The sequence below is a fragment of the Arvicanthis niloticus genome, chromosome 1 (genome assembly GCF_011762505.2).
Source record: "Arvicanthis niloticus isolate mArvNil1 chromosome 1, mArvNil1.pat.X, whole genome shotgun sequence".
Taxonomy (NCBI): Eukaryota; Metazoa; Chordata; class Mammalia; order Rodentia; family Muridae; genus Arvicanthis; species Arvicanthis niloticus.
In genome coordinates, this window is record NC_047658.1 from 114,251,079 (window position 1) to 114,276,300 (window position 25,222).

The window sequence follows — 25,222 nt, forward strand, 5'->3', positions numbered from 1 at the left end:
GGGTGGTGGTGGCGCACGCCTTTAATCCCAACACTTGGGAGGCAGAGGCAGGCAGATTTCTGAGTTCGAGGCCAGCCTGGTCTACACAGTGAGTTCCAGGTCAGCCAGGGCTACACAGAGAAACCCTGTCTCAAAAAACAACAACAACAAAAACAAACAAACAAACAAACAAAACCCCAAAAAACAACAACAAAAAAAAAAAAAAGAAAGAAAGAAAGAAAGAAAGAAAAGAAAAGAAAAGAAAAAAGAAAAAAAGCCAGGTGTGGTGTGGTGGCCCACTCCTTTAATCCCTCCTTTAATCCCAGCACTCAGGAGGCAGAGGTAGGTGGAACTCTGTGAATTAGAGGCCAGCCTGGTCTACAGAGTAAGTTCCAGGGCACTGGCTGCTCTTTAGAGGACATAGGTTCTCGTCCTACCACCCACATAGCAACTCAGGATGTCTATAACTCTAGTCCAAGGGATCCGATGCCCTCGTAAGCTCGTCTGCTCCTCAGGATCTTGCACGCATGTGAGGCACATAAGCTTACATAGCCACATACACATAAAATATAAAAGATAAATATTTTTTTAAAGTAAGACTTGCCTGGCAGTGGTGGCGCACACCTTTAATCCCAGCACTTGGGAGGCAGAGGCAGGCGGATCTCTGTGAGTTTGATATCAGGCTGGTCTACAGAGCGAGTTCTAAAATACCTAGGACTACACAGAGAGACTCTGTCTCAAAAAAAAGAAAAAAATAATTTGCTATTTTAAATATGGTTGTTATGGGGGTCATGGTGGTGCCAGCTTCTTATCTCAGCTACAAAGAAACCAAGGCAGGAAGAGTGTGCTCAAAGTTAGGCAAGCTAGTGGGCCCGGCTCAGGGGCAGGAAAAGCTGGCTTGGGAATATAACTTAGTGACCTAACATGTACAAGGCCTTGGATTGAATTTCCAATATAGCAAAAAATAAATTTAAAAGATGAACAAAATAGACTTGCACTTAAAACATTGTGACACCTGGTGAATTTTATAAGTAATGAAAATGATGTTGGAGTTGGGGGAGTGGGTCTCAAAGTACAGCCGAGATGCCCAAGCAGCATGGTTTTCTAGGGGTTTGCCTTTACCAGCATGGTTTTAGAACATGCTTTTGTGGGGCAGAGGGAAGTGCTTCCTTTTCTGGAGTTAAGCACAACTATAAATATCAGTGACGCAGCTAGAGATGACTGTGGCTGAGACTCCCAAACCTGCGTCAGTGACTGTCACCAACTGTGGGTGGCTCTGACAGCGCTAAAGTGTGTGGGACTCTAATTAGGTCCGGAAGGATGAGTTTTCTAGGTAAATTAGATAGGATATTCTAGGCAGGGGACTCTGGAGGTAGGACAGTTATTTCTAACTGGCAGGATCTTGACCAGGGTTAGACTGGGGGCTCACACAGTGGAGAGATGCCTAAGGCTAGAAGCCAGGGTCAGAGCTTAGTCCTGTGGCTGGAATTCAGAAGCAGAAAAAAGTCCAGGCTGTGGACTTTGGGCGCCTTCCAGGTGTGGACCACAAAACTGCTCTTTGTTGTCAGGAGAGGCACAGAGAGCATCCTGACCAGGTCTTTCTGGAAGGCTGGATCTAGGATCCCACAGGTGCAGGAGACCAAGGTGGCTGGCACTGTGCCCACTCTGCCTTGGAGCCTCCACCAGGCTAAGGGTGGCACTGTGCCCACTGTGCCCCGGAAACCCCCACCACTGCTCAGAGTGATGCCCCTAGTCTCCTGCTTCAGTATTCGACAACTGGATGTTCAGAGCCAAAGTATCCTGAGTGCACAGGTCTAAGCTGTGTTTCTAGAATTCCTTTGGGAGGCACAGTGCCTCCTGAAGAGTCGGTGGGGAGCAGCAGCTGTTGTGGGGACACACAGAGAAGATTGTTAGGACACACGGGTTCAAGCCAATAGGAAGTCCATATTAGCTGGTTGGCAACTACACAGGATGCTCAGGATCCCAGTGTAGGCCCGAGCCTTTCTCAGGTGAGATTTTAAGCACAAACCCCTGGGTTTCTGGGTTGATATACTTTAATTAACAAGATCAGTTAGCCAGGAGCAGAACTACAGAAGCTAAAAACCAAGGTTAGTACATTTAGAGAGGATCCCAGAACTATGGGCTTTGATGGATTAGGTCTTTGTTTTCATTTTGGCAGGTGGTGCTTTCTGTGTGCTGAGTTTTTACATCCTGGATGGTGTCAGTTGTGCTAAGGTGTGGGGGCCTGTTACACAGGTCTATCTGTGCCTTCTGCAAAGCCAAGCTGGCAGCTCTGCTTGCCTGGAAGGAAATGGCTGGGGAAGTTGGGCCTGATTGAAGCTCCTGAGAGAGAAGGGAAGAATTGTACTGATTCCTAATCCTGGCCTCAGTGCTTGAGCCGGGTCCTCTGCCTTTCATTTCTCTCAGAAGACAGTTTGGGCTATGGCTCTGCCTGAGACTTGGCACGTATGGTGTAACCCAGGCTTCACCAGCAGTACTGAGGGCAGGGAACACAGGACAGTGCCTGAAGCTCTTTATTCTCTTGCTGTGTCACACAGCGAAACCCCAGCAATGTAGCACTATGTCAAGTCTAGGGTTCATGTGAAAACCATACCCTAAAAGGACCTAGGTCAAAACAGGGTTCTTTCAGTTTTTTGAGATAGAACTGCTGTCTTAGGGTTACTAATGCTGTGATGACACATGACTAAAGCAGCTTGGGGAGGAAAGGGTTACATGTCCTAAGTCAGAGTCCATTGAGGAAAGCCAAGGCTTCAAATAGGTCAGGAACCTGGAGGGAGGAGCTGATGTTGAGGCCATGGAGGATGCGGTTGGTCTACTGCTGGCTTGCTCATAATGGTTTGCTCATTACAGAGTCAAGGACCACCAGCACAGGGACGGCACAAATCGGCTCCTGGACCCTCCCACATCACTGAGAAAATGACTTACTGGCTTGCCTATAGTCAGATCTTATGGAGGCATTTTCTCAACTGAGGCTCCTTCCTCTCAGATGACTTGAAGCTTGTGTCAGGTTGACAGACAGACTAGCCAGGAGATTTGCCTTCGTTAGTCCAGATCCTCCAGGCGTGACTCAGCTGGATAGGAAACTGCAAAGCCTGTCTGGTTCCCTGCACAGTCAGGCCTAGGTGTTCTCTACAGCTCTCTGAGGCTCTGCTATTGTCTGGCTTTGTTTCCAAATCTAGCAAACATGAATGTATCCTCAGAAGCTTCGAGAAGGGTGTTCTGGGGGGGTAGGGGGTGGGGCAGCTGTGCTGGCACAGGACCTTCCATTGGGAGTCCCTGGAATCTACTTAAATAGTTGGTAGTGGTCCTCCATGTCAGTAACCTTAATGCTGAGGGTGCTGAGGCAGGCAGATCCCGGAGCTTGTTGGCCGGCACCTTAGACAACTGGTGAATTCCTGCTTAGGCGCAGAGAGCCTGTCTCTAGAGTGTCATGGCCTCTGATAGTGGAAGAGCCTCAGCCTCACGGTGCACACGGTCCCTGAAGGCCCCAAGGGTTCCAAATACTGTGTCCATCAGACAGCAGTAGCCCGGAGGGAAAGCAGAACAGGCAGCCTGGAAGAACTATGAAGAGAGACGTGACAACCAAGGAGTCAAAGGACTAGACAGAAACCCTAGCTAAGATGCCAGGTGCTGAAGGTCACAGTGACCTCAGGGAACGCTGATCCGCTGGGGCTTACGAAGGAGAGAAGGAAAGTTAGATTTTGGCCCAGTTCAGCTCTAATGCCACTGTGACAAAAGCCATGACCTTGGTTTGTTCCCACAGGCTGAACTAGAAGTGTAAGCTATCATGTGGCTCACAGTGGCTTCCTGCTTTTCCGAAGGGACACAGAGGCCTGGCAGAACCTGAGCAGCTGCCAGCCTCTCTCCTAGGAACTGCTAAGTCCTTTGGGGGACAGGAAAGAAGGGCTTGGAGCCAGAGCAGGAAGGAAGCAGGGTACTGCGGGGACTCGAACCCCGGCCCGGAGCATGGGCGTGCCACCACCAGTGCCTTTTGCTTTTTCCTGTTCATGTTCTCACAGACAAAGGTGAAAAGCAAAACCTGAGCGCGGCCATAAGCCGCGGTCAGGAAAAGAAACACCTGCGGCGGCTCTGTGCCCCTCCCAGGCTCACTCCTGCCTGTCCTGACACCCTTCCAAAGGCTCCAGGGGACTTATGTCCCCCTGCCTCCAAGTGCATGTTCCTCACCGTACATGAGAAGTGTATGCATGAAATCAAACCCCCCCAAAATGAACAAGTCACAGCCTACTTGCTCTGAGACAGGGTCAGGTGCTAAGTTCTGTAGGAGTAGACACTTCCAGAAAGATGCCAAGCCACCTGAGGGCTGTCTCTGTGTGGGGAAGGGCGGGGAAGGGGAGGTAGGAGAGGGAAGAAGAATGCTACTCTGGGTTTATACTTTTCCCACAGCTTCGAACTTTATGCCAATAACTCACAATCAAACAGGTCTCAGAACTAAGGGAGCTTTCAACACTTGGGCTAGCTCAAGTGCAGCGAGTGGGTTCTCCAGGTCTGCTGGGTCCTAGCCACCTATGTCACACAGATGAGCCCACCTGCCTTCCATTCTCTGAGCTTGTGGTCACAGCAGGAGTCCTTTCAGAGCACTGCCTTGGTTTGGAAATGAAGTCTGTCGGAAGCAGTGTGCCCACCGGCTCTCCAGTTTTGAGCTCTAGCATGCCGTCCAGGTTCCAGAAGAAAGAGTCATGAAGGTCCCAGAGCCACACGGGCCACAGAGCACCCTATAAACCCAGCAGTTCTTTGAGTCATGGGAGGAGTGTGGATCCCCTTCTGAGTCTAAAGAGGCTCAGGGACCCATGTTCTACACAAGGTCCAGGTGGGAAACTGAGGGTCTGAGGGCTAAAACCATCCAGAGAACCTGGGTCAGGCCATGCTGAGAAGAGGGTCCTCTCAACTCATCAACTCATACCCAGAAATCTGAGCAGTCTGCTCTACTCTAAACCCATATCACAGGTACACACACACACAGACATGCAAACACACAGTAACTCATATGAACATATATACAAGCACATAGTAGGTTCACACACATACATATACACACAGTAGATTCACATACACACTTATAAACACGTAGTAGGCTCATATGCACACATTTATATATAGTAGATTCACATGTACATATATATTAGGTTCGCATGCATACATTTACAAATACATAGTAGGTTCATATGCACACACAAACATACACCACAGGCTCATATACACATATACAAACCCAGTAGGCACACATGTCACATATACAAGCACACAGTAGGCACACACAGTTCACATATACAGACAGTAGGCACACATATCATTTGTACACATTTACAAACACAGAGTAGGCTCATATGTACACACAAACATACACCACAGGCTCATATGCACATATACAAACACACAGTAGGCACACACACACACACACACAAGGTTTGTGGACTGCCAGGTATGCTGGTTCCTGCAGGCCCCACCATCTCCATCCCCATCCTCTGGCTGGTACCCCTTCCTCTCCCAGCCTCCCTCCAGCTCCCCGCTGGGTGGGATGGGAACAGACTTACTCACTGCAGCAGCAGAGGGAATAGGTATGGTCATCTAAGTCCCAACCTGGAGCGGATTCATAAAGTTTGGGCCCTGGGAAATGGGGGAGTCAGAACACACCCTGTAAGATGAGCAGAGGATTAATGCAACATGGTGGTGACAAGACCTGCAAGTGTGACTGCAGGAACCCCGAGAGTGGAGCCACATAGGGAACAAGACCCCTGGTTAAAAGGCAAGGTGTGGAATGGCTTCTAGGAACATACTCCACCCAAACGGCGTCACATCATCTCAGTATAAGTGTCTGGGCCTCCACCATAACACATGGAAAACCCCAACCAACCAATAACCACAACTGGGAAACTTCAGTTCACTGCAATCAAGACTGTGTGTATGTGTGTGTGTATGTGTGTGTGTGTGTGTGTGTGTGTGTGTCTGTGTGACGTGCATGTAAGCTGTAGTGGACAGGATGGCAATCACAGATGCAGTGGCTGACAGGGAAATGCCATTCAAACCTTCCACCGCTCAAGGAGACCACCATGGATTTAATCCCAGAGCACAGGGAGGGCGTTATCCAATGTGACAAACACCTCTCGCCTGCCATGAAACATCTATACGCATTAGTGGCTGTGTATGCTGGTATATGCCTGTGCTGTGAGCCCGGTACTTCAGAGGCCGACACATGAAGATCATGAGTTCAAAGCTGGCCTGGGCTACCAAAACAAAACAAAAACCAAGCCAACCCCCGCCAAAAAAAAAAAAAAAAAAAAAAAAAAAAAAAAACAGCCAACAACTAAAATCAGTAGAGAGGCAGCTGCCTGGGGATCAGAGGCAGGCAGATCTCTGAATTCGAGGCCAACCTGGTCTACAGAGTGAGTTCCAGGACACTCAGAGCTACACACAGTGAGACCCTGTCCCCCCAAAATAAAATAGAGCTGTACATTCTCCATGTTCTGCAGTGCAGACTCCATTCCGACTCCCCCAGATCTCTGCGCATTACAGCACACATGGACTATGGGAACGGAGAAATAACAAGAGCCAAGCTAAGTTTAAATCACAGCAGAACTAAACTACGAACACAGCAGAGACAGCAAATCTACTTCTAAATATAAAAGCCTAGGGACCACAGCCAGCCCTGCTCACCTTACTAGCGAGGCTGTGGCAGACTCCAGGCTCCTAGGCCCCCTGAGCTTGGGGTGGTTTTTATTCTCACTCCTGGCTGAGCTACACTCTTCTGTAGTTACCCCCTGGCTTGTGCCATCACCTTCTGGGGCCTCTTTCATGAAAACTAGGACAGGGCCAGTCACTTTGTATGTTCACGGGTCTGCTCAGTGCAGGGCAGAGGGATGCTGAAGGGACAGGCAGATCTGAAACCATGGCCAGCAGTTCACTTTTCTTTTGTGGGAAACCCCACATGCTTGCAAAACTCCTCAGGGGTTTCAAGTGGCCTCCTCATCAATGCCTTCACCACCAGCAACTGAGCACCTTGCCTATAGCCAAAGGCCAGAGCTGGAGCCAGAGCCAGAGCCAGAGCCAGAGCCAGAGCCAAAGACCAGAGCCGGAGCCAGACTCCACCGCCACGCCTGTTTCTGTTGATAGAGTATGTGACCTGGATGGGCAGAAGTAGGTAGAGCATAACACAAAATCCAAGGAGACCAGGATGAAGAATTCATGAAACCCAGGTGGAACTAACTCTCTACATTAGCAGAGGTCTGAGGACAGAGCTGAGCAGTAGAGAGCCTGCTTTATGTGTACAAGGTTTCATCCCTAGCACCAAAACAAAACAGAACCCAGAGTGAGCTGCTGGTTTCATCTAAAGCTTCTTGTTAAAGGTCAAACTGGATGTCTTCAAATTCTATTTGAGAGAAAGAAAAACCAGGAATTAAACCAGGGAAAGGCCATTCTTAATGAGGATGTCAAATTCCATAATTATTAAAAAAAAAAAAAAAAGGCACCCCCCCAAACAAAACCCCTCTACACTAGCAATTTTCTTGGAAAATAAACTTTTTAAATATGACTTACAATGAGATAGAAATATTGAGTAGTCCAGTAACCAACCCTAGGACAACGACTTCCAGAGAGTAACTGAGCCTCCAGTGAGGAGCACCAAACACCCGGGTGTCATGGGACACCATATGCTGTGTATTCTGTAGGATGAAAAGAAGTGTCACAAAGGTGTGGGCAGCCCTCCCCTGTCCCACACTGTGCCCTCAACCTCACTCTGTATTTATCCTCACTTCATTGTTGACAAGATGACTTAGAGAATTTAGGAAATGCAGACTGGAGGTGAAGGGGTAGAGATAGAGGAGGAGGAAGAGGAGAAAGAAGAGAAGTAGTTTAGCTGTTAAGAGCACAAACCACTCATCCAGAGGACCCAGGTTCAAATCCCAGCACCCAGATGGCAGCTCACAGCCATCAGGGGATCTGCGGCTCTCTTCTGGCCTCCAGGCTGCTGCATGCAAGTGGTGCACAGAAATACACACACATACCAACAATACAAAGAAATGTCGATGGGCCAACGGCACCCTGTAGTCCCAGCTACTTGGAGATTAAGGTAGGAAGATCACTTGAGACCAGTTGGTTAACACAGTGAGATTCTGTCCCTTAAAAAACAAATACAAAACTAAACACCAAAAACCTCATAAACATCTAGAAAGCTGTGCTCAGACCAGACCTTCCTGATTTCAACCTTCTCTGGCAGTATCCCGAAGTCTATGGAGGTCTTCAAAGTCCATGTCAGCAAAATAAAACTCTAGGATCAATGGGGCACACTGGTACGCACCCTTAACTCCAGCACTCAAGAGGAGGTAGAGGAAGGCCAATTTCTGAGTCTGAGGCCAGCCTGGTCTACAAGTTCCATCCAGACCAGTCGGGGCTGAATAGTAAGAACCTGTCTCAAACAAACAAAACCTTAGGCCTGGGAATGGCTTAGGTCTAGCATTCATCGATGAGCTTTTGATTTTTTTTTTTATTTTTTATTTTATTTTTTTTTGAGACAGGGTTTCCCTGTGTAGCCCTGGCTGTCCTGGAACTCACTCTGTAGACCAGGCTGGCCTCGAACTCAGAAATCCGCCTGCCTCTGCCTCCCAAGTGCTGGGATTAAAGGCGTGCACCACCGCTGCCCGGCTGAGCTTTTGATATTAATAAAGCTATCAGTGTGCTGCTGAGAATGGCCTGGGACACAGCGCAGGTCCCCATCAGCTGTCCCTAAGGAGACAGCCCTGTACTTACAACTTATGTCCCAGCTCAGCTGTTGCTCTAGAAGACAACACATATTTGAAGTACTGGACGCTCACTCAGCATCTTGTCTGCAGGGTCAAGGCATATTCTCAATATGGAAGGGTGGAAAACTGCTCTTTGGAGCACTGGTTAAGCTCAGAGGGTGGACATTTACAGAAGGACAGATCTGTCTACAGCTGCAACACTCCTGTCTCAAAGTCACTCCAGGTGCTCACCCACCTGCCAGAGTGAGCAGAGTTCCCTGGTGATTGCACAGCTCAGTGTTAAGACCCCTGGAGGCCACAGAAACCCTCCAGCGTTCTGAGGACTAGCAGTGACAGGCTCAGTTCAGGGATCCAGGGTCCCACATGGAGCCCAGATGATGGGTGGGAAATTGAGTATCTTTGTTCAACTCCAGAAGTGGGGTCTGAAGAAAGGATGAGGGGCATATAGAAGGAGCCCTTCCAGGACATAAAGACTGTGTGTGATCCTTCTACAAGCTGGCTGCTCATGACAGCAGGCACAGCAGACAGTTACCACCATTTCCCTAGTAACACTGTTCTTTCAAAAAAAAAAAAAAAAAAAAAAAAAAAAAAAAAAAAGCATAAGAAAGGCTGAATAAATCTAACACCATGGCTTTCAAAAATTAAAATCTGATCAATCGAGTAAACAAGTGGATGACTTCACAGAGCCACCACGTCATGTTCGTAGGAGACAACAGTGTTACCTCATCAGGACCTGTCACACAGGAGCTGCCTTTCCTCTGCCATGGACCTGTGGTCTCTGTGGACACAGCAGCATGAAACCTGAAGCAGCCAGTTGTTGGCTTCCTCTACAGTCAGGTTGCTTTTTAATTCTTGCAGTAGTGGAGAGAAAGCCTTAGGCAAGCACTACCATATGAGCTACATTCGTAGTCTTCAAACTGCTGTACCACAGATGTGGCCAGCACAGGGCTCAGTAGGGAGAGGCACCTGCACCAAAGCCTGACGGCCTGAGTTTGATCCCTGGACCACGTGGTGGAGGAGGAAAATTGCCTCCCACAAGTTGTCCTTTGCTCCCACACATGTATACACACAATATATACATTAATTATGCTGAAAAACACTATCTGGGGTGTGGCTCACTGGCAGAATGCTTGTCTGGCATGCAAGAGGCCCTGGTTCAGCTGGGTGGTGGTGGAACATGCCTTTAATCCCAGCGCTCAGGGGGCATGGCAGGTGGACCTCTGAGTTCTTGGTCAGCCTTGTTTACAAAGTTCTAGAGTTCTAGAACAGCCAGGGCTGTTACACAGAGAAACCCTGTCTTGAAAAAAAAAGGGGGGGAGGCAAACCACACACACACACACACACACACACACACACACACACACTCATGCACACACTCATGCACCAGTAAGAACCTACTTGAAAAACAAAGGATCAGCAGAGGCAGGGCCTCGAGATGGACTTGCTCCTGGCTGACATCAAAGGGTGTTTGCCATCCTCTGTCCAAATCACTGTGCTGCCTCTTCACATCCACTACAAAGGCCAGAGTCAGACACTAACCAGGGCTGCTGAGAGTGCAGAGAGCTGGGACCCTGGAAACTAGTCATGAGACACTAGTCAACGGGGACCGTGCAGGACACAGTGGCAACTCCTCAGATCCAGTCAAACTGCTGCACCCTCTGGAAGTAGTAGCTCTTCTCTATGTCCATAAACTATGGGAAACACACACAAAGACTTGGACATAAAGACGTGTTCATAGCAGCCTTGTTTACATCAGGCAATAAGCAGAAACACTTTAACCCTCCAGTGGAACGGAGAAACAAAATATGTTAAAGCAATGCAATGGGATATTATTCAGCCACAATGAGGAATAAAAACCTTATCATACGCTGCAATACAGGAGAACCTTGAAGACACCGTGCCTCATGAGGTAAGACAGACACAGAGATAGATGTTGTAATCACTTACTTGAGGTACCAAGTACAGGCAGGTTCACAGGGTGGCAAACACAAAGGCCATGGAAATGGGAAGAGGGACAGACAGGAGGCTGTGAGGACAAAGTCACCACCTGCAGTAATGAACAAGTCAACGGCTCACAATATCACATATACCAACCACAGAACTGCTACTTCAAAGTCACAGATTTTGGAGACATGTTATAAGTCAATTTCCCCCAAAATTATCATTTAATATGAAAACTTCATAGTTTTACCAAAAATTAAGAAAGGAACATTGAAATACATAACTATTTAAACTTACAAACCCAATAAGAAAAACAACAACAAACAAGCAAACAAATCTATAACAAGCAGATCACGACAGCTCATCCTGTGGACCAAACAGAACGAGGGGGCCTCGCAGAGAACCATGAAGTTGGATTGGCACGCAGCTCCCGGGGCCAGTGCAATCCTGCTTCATCTGTTGATGAAGCCCACTGGTGGGCTGTGTGGAACATGGCTACGATGTTCATGGTTTCTTAGTGAATTAAGTATAGCAAATGTGAACAAAACAGGGGAGATGCATGGGAGATGGACAGGTCCCGTGGGGACATAACCAGAGATAACTGTTCCTGACTGGAAAACCTACAAGGACAGGCCTATCTGTGTCAAGAGTGCCAAGCAAGTCCAAGGTAATTAATGATTAACCCTTCTGATACATGGGAAAGTCCAGGGAGCAAGAGAGTCATGAAATAAACAAGAGACAGTCCAGGGTGAGGGCTGGTGTCCTGACACAGTGTTATTTTTAGCCAGTATGCTGTTTACCTCCCCAATGGCCTTCGTGGTGAAGCCAGCGTCTATATTTAAGACTGAGTACGGGTGGACATGTCTTTTCATGAGTTACCATCATCAAACACTGACAGAAAACCACAACCAGTCACATGCCAAACCATGTCATTTCAAGGAACAAATCTTAAGCATGTACAAAGCCTACAGAAGAGGCCTCGATTCTGCCCTACTAAACATGTCTGTTTGCCAAGAGATCTGGGCAGCAATGGGGGGTTGGCTGACCTTCATTTGCTGACAAAGAAAACTCCAAGGTCCCGTCCTATGCCTGCTCACTGGCACCAGGACCCAGGAACCCGGAACACACGTGAGCCTGCCTAGTCATCAGTTGCCTGTGACCTGAACAAGCTGTGTGAGTGACCACAGGTCACTGAACCCTTCAGCAGTCACACTATTGTCTGTGTAGCACGAATTATCAGTGAAATGCACACATGAGACAGGTATCATGATGTATTCAAATGGAATCAAGTCAAAAGGCACTGGGATAGCCTAGGGGAAGGCAGCTCCAGCCAACCAGGCCAGAGACATTATTTAGCTAATAATTCATGGTGCTAAGGAAAACAGCCATTTAGAAACAAGCAAATTAGATTCTTACCTCATGTCATACACCAAAGCAACTTCTGGAAGCTGAAAGGGTTGAATATCAAAATGGATCCAAAAGAAAATGTGATGTACATGACATGCTGACAGCAAAGCCCCCCAGGACTATTTCAAAGACTTGCTGAGGTCTTAAAAGGCAAACTGCAAACGATTCAGTAGAACAGATGGACAGGAGTGTCCACAGAGCACAGGGATAAAGATGAAGCAGAAGGCTGACATGTCACGGATAGAACAAACATGTTCCAGATGTTACAGCTGTTGAGTCCTGGCCCCATCCCCAAACCAGATACATACCTACCTACCTACCTACCTTTCCTTCCTTCCTTCCTTCCTTCCTTCCTTCCTTCCTTCCTTCCTTCCTTCCTTCCTTCTTTTCTCTCTCTCTCTCTCTCTCTCTCTCTCTCTCTCTCTCTCTCTCAAAACCAGAAAAGAGCAAAATCAAAGACAGAACTACCAGACTGAAGGAGCTTATTTACCGTCATTTCCTGGGTGGGAATGGCTGAGCCTCATCCATGGGGAACACACCTGAAAACAAGAGTTTAAGGTTTTTCCTAATGGTTCTCAAACTGGGCCAGGAGTTTCTCTTCTAAGAACTTCTCCCTGTCTTTTCCCAGCAGCAAACCAGAACACATCCTAAGCAAGAAGAGGACCCGCAAAAGGCCCCGAGCATCTCTGAGGCAATCACTCTGCCCTCTGAGTGGCCAGTGCGGGATCTTAAGAGAACACTTGGCTCAGTGCTCCTGCTTCCAGGCTGGGCTTGGGGAGAAAGGGTGGGTTACCCTAGGGAATTGACAGGAGACCCTTACCAGGATGGGCAAACAGGAAGATAACCGACAGTCCCTCCTCAACCCTGGCAGCTCAGGAATAAACCTCCATGTCCCCCACTGAACAAGGCGTTCACAGTGTCAGGCTCAAAACACTTCTTTGTGGCCTGAGAAGCTCGGCCAGCATGCAGTCCACCTTGTCCTGTGACACTCAGTAAGAGTGTAGCCACATCAGGCCTCCTGACCCCACTCATCACACCAACCTAAGTCCAGAGAGCCAAAGGAGCCGGGCAAAGCATGGGGCTCACCAAGTAGTCTTGAATTAGACCAAGTTCTCTGAGCTCGTTATAAAACGTAGAAAGCAACACAAATGCCAATAAACAAGTACGTTTGTATATTTAAAATACTCAACAGCAAGGTATCATAAATTATAAAAGTCAGAGAGGACCAGACGTGTTCACAACACAAATGGTTAGTTTCCTTAATATGTAAAGAGCACCTTAAATCAGTAACATACCAATCACAACTACAACTGAGTGCCATTTTGTTCAAAGTTCTAGCAAGCATGGATCAGAAAAAGGCAGGTGAGGGTGGAACACAGCAGCCATGACGGGAACTAAAATCAGCCTCCATTTAGACTCCAGGGCTAGGTGTGCAGAACTCCACAGGAGGGGACAACCCTCCTGGGGCAGCGTGCAGAGAGCAGCCCTCACTCACTGTGCTTTCCCTGACTGTGACCTTGAGTACAGTTCTATTTTGGGGGAGAAGGGTGTTGGTGCTTTTTGAGACTACGCAGTCATGGAACTTGCTATGTAGACCAGGCTGCCCTCAAATTCAGAGAACTACCTGGGGCACCCAAAGCGCTGGAATTAAGGATATGCCATCACACCTGGCTCCTGGGTGCAGTTTACCACATCTGCATCAGCATTTTTATCAGAACAGAGATACGGAGCATGTCAATGACAAAGGCCACCACACTGGACTCTGACAATGTGACAGCAACAAGTAACCACCAAAAATACATATTCTAAGCGCTCTGTGGGCCACTGAGATGGCTCAGCAACTACAGGGGCCTGCCACCAAGTTTGATAACCTGATTCAATTCCTACCAACCACACTATAGGAGAGAACAGACACCTGCCAGTTGTCCTTTGACCTCCACATGTGCCTCATGGAACTTATAACTACTGCCCTCTCCGGAGGAAATGTAACTTTAAAAAAGTATTCTGTGATAAAAGTAACTGTTTTGGAAGGGATCGGGCCTGCAGGGGCAGGTTAAGACATCCAGATGTGAGTGGACTGACTCCTGGTCTGGATGTTGGTCAAGGTCCTTTAACTGTACGAGCTAAACTAATGATCACATACTTTTTTGGGTTTTTTTTTTTGTTGTTGTTGTTTGTTTGTTTGTTTTGTTTTTTGAGACAGGGTCTCTCTACATAGCCTGGCTGTCCTGAAACTCACTCTGTACACCAGGCTGGCCATGAACTCAGAGATCTGCCTGACTCTGCCTTGCACCACCACACCTGACCCGGTCGGTCACACACCTTCTGATATTACACAAGCTCAGGGCACTGAGACGGCTAAGCAGGTGCTGGTTGCCAAGCCTGCCAGCCTCAGCTCAATCTCCAGAGCTGAGTGGAGGAAGGAGAGAACCAATCCAACAGCATTGCCCTCTGACCTTTACCCTGCGCCTGATACACGCGCGAGTGTAAGAACCATTACAGTCAGGTTAGGTTAAGCCACTATTGGAAGACGAAGTAACATACCTTATCCTTGTATAGGAAGAGAGTCAAGACGCCTTAAGAAAAGTTAAGTACTCACATGAATGACCAGGAAACTAGAGAAGAGTTGAGTCAGGAGGTAGGACTGCCCTCACCATGGAGCAAAGGACGAGCTGCAGCAGCCGGGCTCAACTGACACAGGAACACGCCAGCCAGTGCCTGGCGGCCGTGACTTCAGTTACACATAGCAACAAGAGGCTTCCTACACTCGACACTCCTTACAAAGTCCAGATAGAACCAACAGAAATAAAAGTATGGCGTTCAAAGAATAGTGCTGAATTAGACCAAGCTTTCTGAGCTCGTCATAAAATGCAGAAAAAATACCAATAAAGAAGTATAATTTAAAGCCTCAATTGCAAAGTGTCATAAGTTATAAAAGTCAGAGAGAAGACCAGAAGTGTTTGCAACACGAATGTTAGTGTCCTTAAAATGTAAAGAGCACGTTCAATCAGTAACATACCAACTGACAATTACCCTTCACTTCCCACACTGACAAATAACCAAGTTTAGGGACAAGCACTGGTGAGGGTGTGGGGAAAGGCCGACTGGAAGCATCTTACAGAAGGCTAGCTGGTGCCTCCTTGTGTCCTTCATTCCCCCAGGGGCACACTTGCCCACACACATGAAGACACATGTAAATAGGTATTTAATACTTAGTAATATGCACTCAGTGTGGCTAGAAACAGCTCAGTTGTTCTCCCAAGCAAGAGTGGCAGTTCCAACGTGGCTACAGCTCTGTTGGCCCAACAGCCCTGACTGCAAGACAAGGTGTGCTGAGCCTGCATGCTACTGCACCATGCAGTCTCTGGAAGGCAAGAGGTCACCTACACACTGAAGTTTTAACATGAACAAGTATCACTTTAAAGATTTTCTGTGTGTATAAGGGGCAAAAGATAGAGAGAACTCGCTGTGCGTGGGGACAGTACACTGGTCACTAGAGTGAAGGAAAGAGCCCAGTGTAACCTGGTGGCGAGGAGGCTGCCAGGTGGAAGTTGGCCCCACAATCCAGTGTCTAACTCTTTAGGATCCTGGGAGGCAAAGATGAAACAGAGGGAGCTCACGCCTGTTCTCCAGGCACTTGGTGGCCTTAGAGGACAGTGTACCCTTAATCTAGAAAGTGGTGTAGGTATATTAAAGGGACAAGCACAAGTGTCACAGTAGCCTTCGTTAAGATTTTCTATAGCCCAGGCTGCAGAGGCTGGCCTCAAACACCTGATCCTCCTGCTTCCACTGTCCCCCTGTGCCATGACAGGTGCTTGGTTTGACTTCTGTTTTTAACCTGCTTGAAAGAACCAGAAAGCTGCCTGGGACTCAAAATCCATTATCATTCCAATGGAAAGTTCTGGTAGGGACATCCAGTGCAGGCACTCGCCAGCCCTAACAGAACCTCATGGCTGGTGGGAGACCAGAAGTAGTTGATTTTGGCTGCAGAAACATTAACCACTGAACAAAACAGAGTCTGAGACTCAAGCGTGGAGAGTCAGCACATTTGTGAAAGCCTGGAGCTGCAGTCAGGAGCCCTCAGTCTCCTTCAGGCCTGACTTCACTAGTGTCCCAGGGAGTAAAAACTCAGTGACCACTGCTTGCAATGACCAGAAAACCCTGGAACAGCCTGGAGGCATCAGTAGAAAAAGGGTCAAAATTACTGGGTCTATGTGACAAGACAAAATATATGGAGTTATAAAAATAGTACACATTACATGATTCCACTTAAAAACAGATTAGTAACATTAAGTAACTTCATGAAGGGGAGATGTCTCAGGAATATAAACACTGGCAGCGCACACAGGAGAGGGACATCAGGATAACACGCTGGGGGTTAAATATTTTACTCCCAAGTTTGTGACTTCTAGAAGTTACCACAGTTATACTCTGCAGCCCTATCTACCCATCATAACATTATAGTATCCATTATAATATCCATTGTAGCTGGGCAGTGGTGGCGCACGCCTTTAATCCCAGCACTTGGGAGGCAGAGGCAGGAGGATTTCAGAGTTTGAGGCCAGCCTGGTCTACAGAGTGAGTTCCAGGACAGCCAAGGCTACACAGAGAAACCCTGTCTCGAAAAACAAACAAAATAATAATAATGATGATGATGATAATAATAATAATAGCCATTGTAACAGTGCCTACAGAAGCCAAGGCTCACCTGAATCTGCAGTCTTGGACTCCTTGGAAGGGCTACTCTGATGTAAGGAGAAGCAGAGAAGCTCAGGAGTCTCAGGACAGAATAACTTAATTATACCTTTGCAAAATCACATTGTTTTGTGTCTTAGACCTTGGGGTTCCATGGTTATCAAATTTATACACATATGACAAGAATCTAACATACCCGGTAGTCTCCATGGGCCACTGTACACGTGTGACAGAGTCAAGAAAGCAATTGGCAGAAATGTGAAGTCCCATATGCAAAGTGCCTAAGACATACCAAAGTGGACGCTTACACTCACACATGCAGGCCTGCCTATCATTGTAGAGGGCAACAGAACACAGCAGTTGTCTGGCCCACGACTGCTACCCACCCAGACACCAGGGCACAAGCAATTGCCTGAGAACATGATCTCACAGTACAGCTGTCAATCCCTAACATTAGAGAGGAACACACTTTCCATCACTGGCGGGAAAACTGAAATTTAGTTTGCGGCACAGCCATGGTAAGAAAGGGGTGGCTATGTGCTCATGGAGCCCCACTAAGCGGAACCAAGTCATCCTGACATGAATAGGAGATCGGCAGGACACAGCTGATAAGCAATAACGGTTACCTCTGAATTGTGAGTACTCAGTCCAGTTCTGTTTGAGTTACTCCTCTAAAGAGGCTATAGAAGAGGCGACCTTGTCAGTGACCATCATGGGGTGTCAGGGAGTTCTGTACACGCAGCAGATAAATTCCATCCACTTAAAACACATGCTCCAGAAGACCACCAGCAATTTAATTCTTCTACAGAGTTACAAACAACAAAGTATCTGCTTTTAAGAATTCATTGGGGAAGGATTTTTGCCTGCCATGGGCCTGACAGGCGGGGCACAGTGTGGAAGGCATGGAGGGAACAAGCTACTTTTGCTACTGCCCTGGTTTTCACATTGATAGAAGAGTCAGACATGTTGACAAATTATTAAAAATAAGGAAGCAATGAAAGAGTCACACTGTGAACCAGAGACTAAGATGAGTCCAGTCTGTGCATTCAGGATCCAACAGGACAGGACACTGCATGATTCAAAGGGCCTTCCTACCAGATGCTAACCATGACAGTTGTTAAGATCATTATTTTACTTGTGAAAACAAAAACTACAGCCTGAAATTTCCAAGGCTTTAGATACATAGTTATGAAAGACTGGTATCTGGGAAAGCAGAGCAATAGCTTACCATCATTCCTAGCTGTGGGAGGAATTTGCTTGCATGAGAAGAATATCTATGTCCACAGAGCTAGCCCAGGCATGAACAGGTGAAGAAAAACGAGAAGCAACCCCAAGCAATTTATCAGTTATGGTCAAACTTAGATGGTTTAAGTCCTTGCACATCATATGTATCTTGGTCTTAACAATTGAGAAAATAAGGATGTATGTATGTATGTGTGTCTCTGTATAATATCTGGTCCAAGCTAACCCAAACACTGCAGGTTCCTTATGGCCAAAGATGGAAAATACACACAGTGGGTTAAGCCATAAAACTTGTGACTAGCCAATAGTTACAGAAATGTAGATTAAGACGAGGCCCTTTTAAGGTCTGAGGATGTAACTCAGTGGTGGAGTACTTGCCTGGTGTTTTTAAAACAAAATAACAAAAAACAACAAAGGAACAGCACAGACTTTATGATATTGGATCTGGCAATGATTTCTTAGATATGACAGACACTAAAAGTGCAGACAGCAAAGACAAACACATTAATAATGCCACAGCTTAAAACTTGGGCCAAGAAGATGACTTAGTGGGTAAGGGCGCTGGTTGGCAAACCTGATGGACAATTCAGTCCCTCAGATCCACAGGCTGGAAAGACTGATTCCCACAAGCTGTCCTCTGTGGAATCATGCACAAACATACACAAAAAATAGTACATGTAACTATTTTAAAAAACCCAGCTCAGCAAGCACCTTATAGAGTGGGAGAGAATATCAGCCAGATCATGTCTGATCACAGAGTTAGTACCCAGAACACAGCCAACTCTTTCAAGTCAACAATGGTAACAAACCCACAACCTTTTAAACAAGAGGACTCAAATGGGCATTTCCCCCAAGAAGTCTACATGGACAATAACATACGGAAGGAGAGGCCAGTGAATGTCACCCTACACCCATCACGGTGGCTGTGCTGTATCCTAACTGAAGATGCGGTCTCAGAAAGATATATCTGCATCCATCATCCACCCATCCCACAGCAGGGAAGTCACAAGAGCATCAGGCCCGCAGGCAGGGACAGTGTGACCATGCTCATCAGCACACAGATGCTGAAAAGGTACAAAACACCAATTACTTAGCTTGTACAAAAGTGAAGAAAATCACACACAACCAAGATGCAAAATCACCAGTCAACAAGATCAGTGCTGGATTACAGTGGATAAAGTTGCTCGTGGCACAAGCCCAACGGTGGAGGTTGATCCCTGTGCTCTACAGAGTGGGAGGCGAGAACCGACTCCTGGGACTGTTCTCTGACCTCCGTACGTACGCGTACCTACCACTGAAAACAACTAATCTGTTAAGGACACTATGTGAGCAAATAGTATACATACACTCACACAGGAAGTCTGGATGATAAAATCGCTCATGTGCACTGGCCAGCCACATTACTCTGAGGTCTACCCACACACCAGCTTCACAGATTTGACAGTCATTTCCTACTAGAAACTGATTTCAATATCTCTAAGGAGTCAGAGAGGTTAAGAAGCTTGAGAAAAGTCAGCACTAAAGCATCCTTTCCCAGAAGGAAGCCAGCAGCTGAAGGAGGGCTGGCGACCAGTCTCATCCCTGCACTCAGCTCACTGCCACATGTCCAAGTGTAAACGGGATTGTTTAAACAGACAGCCATGCAGGAGAGCACTTGATATCACCAAAAAGATGCTTCGAATGTCAGGACACAGTTCTCACTATGCATCATGGAACACCAATTGTAGACAGAACCAAAGCATAATCCCACTGCTTGGATAAAGTGTACATATAGCTGATGCCCAGGGAAAGAAAAATCTGACGCCAGTAACGCTTGTTAATGGAAGACGATAGATATTTTCCCCCATTTGCTTTTCTGCAAAACTTAGTTAAATCTTTTTTATGCTTGAGAACTCAGTAAGAAACTATTGAGAAAAGTTGTGGGAAGGACAGAGGTGGTGAGAGCTGCCCTCATAGCCTAGAGCACGCGGGAGGAGAGCATCCTGTTCCAGGAGGAGCTCAGGATCCCACCAGGACGTCTTATTTTGGTTTTATTCTCTTGACAATTGCATTTGCATCCATATTTTGGGAAGGACATACAAATATTAACCTGTCAGACGCACCCACATCACTTGCTTTGGCAACAGCATCTACGACACGGACAGGGACACGGCCCCAGACAATGCTTCCACAGCCCCTCGTCAAAGCAGACAGAAGCTCACATTAAAGGTCCTTCTGGTGGCTTAACATCCTAAGACAAACTCAGTGGTGTCAGGATTGGGAATGTCAGATCCCTTTTGTAGCAGGCCAACATCTGAATTTGCCAGTGTTTTCAAGCTGGGAGGAGTCCACCAATGACTGCTGTCAGGACACGTTTATCTTTATCTTCCTGATCCACTGCTTTTCAGTCTTGCAGGATCAACATCGGCACTGCTGAATTCCAGCCGCTACTGGGAGTTCAAAGAACAAACCCAATCCAGTTTCTGGTTGAACTGTGACACTATGCCATCCAATGACCCCAGGGCAAAGAGCAGTCCTTGCAGCACACGTGGCTCATATCTGTATCCCCAACACTTTCGAGGCTGTGGGGGATTACTATAAGCTCCATACCAACCTGGGCTACAGAGTAAGAATGTCTCAAAATAAGTAAGTAAAAGCAAGCCCAACAGTCTTACACATTTCCACACAGGAGAGCTTTGGGTTATTAGTGAGCCATTTCTAACATAGCTGGTAATGTATTCCTTACCAGTCTGTTGACACAACATGGAGAACATGGAGTATAAACCAAAGGGTCCTGATAAGAGAAAAAATAAAGACACAGAAACCAGGTAAGAAGCCAGTAAGAGGCTGGGATTAACCAGAGACAAAGGCAGATAGACAGGAGGCACAGGCCTCTAATCCCAGAAACATTTGTGAGGCAGTTAGTTACTAGTGGATCTTTGAATTCCAGGCCAGTCTGAGCTACATAGTGAGACCTTTTCTCAAATACCAAAATAAATAAAAAGTGTGGGTGGAGGGAAGCCCCCTCATCTGCTGCAGCAGCATTTAACCCTTGGAGTCCCAGAAGCCTAGACAGAAAGCTGCCAGAACACCCCATTCTGTGCAAGTGAGAGGTCACCCATAGACTGACCAGGAAAAAGAACGGTAGACACTTTGCTGAGACGCCTCACCCTGCTTGACCAACCTACTCCAGTTCAAGACTCTTTCTTGCCAAGACAACAGTTCCATACAGAGCCACAGGCTAGCCTCTGCTTTCAGCAAGCAGGCTCCAGTCCTAGCAGAGGCTGGCAGACTTCTAAGCTCAAAATCTAAGCCGCAACATTTCCCAGCTTTAGACAGCCAAGTTCAGGGCAGGTTGGCTCCCATGGCAATCAGCTACATACCCAGGACTGTGTTTACCCACAGGCATGACCCACTCCTGGATTCCAAGGCTTCTGACCACACCCTTCCCATGGTTAACAAAAACAAAAAACCTTTAGTCATCTTATACCAAAGGACAAAAGAAGCCGAAGGCCAGCTCCTTAGGCAGACAGAACTGTATGTTCAGACTGAAATCTCAAGCCCATACCAGCTTCCAAGAGTGAAAATATGAAAAGCTCATACCACATTCAGACACTTTCCCCAAACTAAAAACCATACTTTTTGGAATACAACCTGGGAATGTTCTAGATTATGTTTAGAATACTCCCTTACCTGCAGCACCATTATCCCATAGGATTCAGTGTCTTGTCTACAGCCATTGCCAGCTCCCAGTGAGCAGCCCCTCCCTCCCCGATAGTTGACAGGCTGCTTAGAGCAGTTCTGCCCAGATGGTTAACTGCTCTAACTGCTTAAATGACAGCACTGGTGCAGTGCGTCTAGGCCTAACTATAGGAAGGCAAAGTGACAGAGAATGTAACAGCCAGGACAATTCTAAGGAGGTTCAATCTCAAACCTTTATTTTGCTGTAAAGGGGAGAAAACTCATTAGTGCACTTTAACACTTTAGTACAGAGAAGCGGGTGCGGTGGGCCTGCTGTTACAGCTTCCTCCACATTTCCCCATTCCAACCTGACTAGCACACTGCTGTTCCAATGACAGTGATCACACCCTGGTTACACCACTTTTAAGCACACTCACAAAACATGTATACAGGATTTTCACAAATACACAAACAGTATTTTCAGTGCCAATTTTTACAGAGTGTTTTAACTAGTAAGATGTTCCCCCGTGCCCAGTTTCACTTTTATTTCCCAAACTGCTTTGACTGAGAGTTAACTGTTTCCCCTCTGCTTAGGGATTTAAGGCACCACTCAAGCCAAACCCACAATGTATTCAGTGCAGCCCTGGCAAAGTGCATGGATGAGGACTTCTAAACATCACAGTGATCTCATAGCAAGTGCGAGACCATGTCCCTTGTCACAATGACTGATTTGAAAGGTTAAATAAGCAAACCCAGCTGTCTTCTGGTCAAGTCCAGAAATTCAAGATGTGTTTTGAAGGCATGGCTCACACATTAAATTCCTGTATCATGTATATCATCATTCACACATTAAATTCCTGTATTGTATAAGACATGACTCTCATAACCAATCCCTTTAGACAACAGCATTAGAGTTCTTGATCACACAGTATGACAGAATTTGAATTAGAGACCCAGAGAGTCTGTCCACCTCAGTGCCTTTCACGAGCCCACAATGTGAGCATTTACAAGCCCTTCCCAGCCTTACTTCTAGGAAACCAGCTTCCCAAACCAGGCTCGCTGCGCCCACAGGCTGGCTGTGTTAGGACATTAACACCATCTACTGAGCAACCAAGAAAAGCTTTTCAATTTCACCCTTTCCCACTGAACAGTGTAGCAGAACAATTTTGCTTTTCCCCTTGTAGGATTTTGGTATTTTCCAAGCAACTGTCTCTGCAATTCAGTCACGCACATTGCATTAAGAATTTACCATCAGCCTTTAGATTTTCATAGGGGCTATTTATATTTAGTTCCCAAACTGTTAATCCGTCAACCCACATTCCCAAGCACATCCATTCCCAGCACCCAACTCCTTCAATCCACCAATCCACCAGTGCCAAGCTGAGCCCTGCTCTCTCCCACAAGTCCCACATCTGGTGCCCAAAGTATTCCCAACCTTGATCCAGTAACTCAAGCTTCACCTTGGATGGCCATGTTTTAGAAGACACCTGTCATCCTAGCAGGGCTGAGAACCTAGGCCAGCCTGGTATACACAGGCAGGCCCCAAGTCATGAAAGCTAATTAACAAAGGAGCCAGAACCACTGTCACTCAGTGGGGTAGCACTTGCCTACCACCCAGTACCAAATAAAAACCCATGGAGAGAAATTCCCAGAGACCACTGCAGGCCCACCATTCCCTTCTTAGTACAGAAATCATCCCAAAGCCCAAGTTAGATATTTGTGGCTAACTTGCGCCTTCCCACACTTCTAAAACACAACATCCCACGCATTTAACCGGCTCCATCTGAGACTATTCCACACCACACATTTAAAACCCAACAGCTTTTCCCCAACACCCAAAAGTTTTCAGTTAATTCCTCCGGCCAATGCAGAGGCAGGCAGGCTGCAGAATCAGGGAAGGTGGGCGAGGTCACGAGGTCACTGGGCTCTTGATCTACAAGGCATCAAGCTGGGCTGAAGTTAAAGTGTCCTACACCTTAACACAATCTTCTTGAGGCCAAGTTCGTAGCACAGAACTAGAAAGGCTGGAGGCTTGTTCAGAAGATGCAGCAGCTGAACGCCTCTACCCCCAGGAAGGAGATGCCTGCTGGCATTCATGCATCGGGGAAGAAGATGCTCCCAGAACAAGACACCCATCTTGAACATTCATAGGTGATGGCCCCTCCAACTGGAAGCACCTGCCCACCCCCTACAAGCTGACTTAAACGATGGCCTCCTGAACACAGGGCTTCCTGAGAAAGGCCTGGACACAGGGGCAGTGCAGAACCTCCTAAGCCTCTGGAATTCACTGTGTAGGCATCAACTTAGGCCGATGTCTCCTCCAGGGTGTGCCCTCCTGTCCTGCTACGACTCATACTGGCAGGGGCTCCATTTCTCCTGGTGCCATCTGCTTGCCATGGTGAACACTATAGTGATAAACCACGTCCATGAAGCATTTGGGTGACTGGGACCACAGCTGTGAGCCCACCCAAGAATCCACATTAAAGCCCCGCCCTCTGAATCAACACCAACCCTCCTACCCAGTCAGGGAGTCTTCCATCTTTACCAGTAATACCAGAATGCCGAGCCCAAGACTCCAGCACGGAGTCTACATCTTCCCCAGGCTTACCAGATGACCCAGAGGCAAGGCTTTAAGTGAACCCTTAACCTCAGAGTGAGGGGGGAAGAGTAGGGAAGAGACCACAGAAGAGGAAGCACGGGACCTAGGCAAAGTCCAGAGAGGGCACTGCCATCTGAAAAATAAAGCTGTGGTCAATGCTAACCCAAGACGCGCGCCTTCAATCTCCGTGGTCCCCGCCTGGCAGACCTGTCAGCAAAAACAACTCCTTGTCTCTGCAGCCACTCCTCAGGCGTCCCTTGCACTCAGAAGTGGGTGCGGACAGGCCACACCCAAATTACATACCACCCTGAGTCAGAGCTGTCCGCCCAGCGAAGCTAAGTCCACTTTCCATAGGCCCAGGCCTCATCCCCAGGTGGGTTCACAACCCCTTATCTGGAAAAAAAGGGGTCTGCTGGTATTGTCAAGTTCAAAGTCGGACCGCCACTGCTCACTGCACCTAGTCCTGACCCCTCTGCCTGTCTTCTATGATTTCTAGGGCCTCAGGGCCCAAGGCCACCTGTCTCCAACTGCTGCTCTGCCACTCAAGCTAGGACACTGGCCCCATGTAGGCTTGTGAAACTTGTGTCCTCCTGGACATCAAGTGCCCCCATGCCAGCAGACCACAGGGATAGCCTGGCCTTGAAGGCTGCTGGCCCTGTGTGGATTGTTACAGGCAGTTTGGAAGCTTCCTTCCACATGACTACTGTCCCCAAGTCTAGTCTCCCTTATAGTTAGCCCCGCTTCTCCTCGCACCCCCATCCTAGTGGCTCCCTCTAACTCTGTCATCTCTCATCTAAGCCCTGAACTGGCCACTGCCTCCCCACCACTAGCCCCAAGCGCGAGCCCTCCTTGTCACTAACTCCTGCAGGTGGAGGGCACAACTTTTGCTTTTATAGTCTTGTGTCGCGTCACCCAGACATTGCTA

At 47.5% G+C, this 25,222-nt stretch overlaps 1 long non-coding RNA gene across 1 annotated transcript; it reads right to left on the reverse strand.

The window, feature by feature from the left end:
• Positions 1-3,989: 3,989 nt before the first annotated feature.
• LOC143434979 (uncharacterized) lies at positions 3,990-25,180 on the reverse strand. Its single transcript, XR_013104894.1, has 2 exons — positions 7,552-25,180; positions 3,990-7,384 (listed from the first exon to the last, which is right to left on the reverse strand). It is a non-coding gene; the product is annotated as an uncharacterized LOC143434979 (long non-coding RNA).
• Positions 25,181-25,222: the final 42 nt, after the last annotated feature.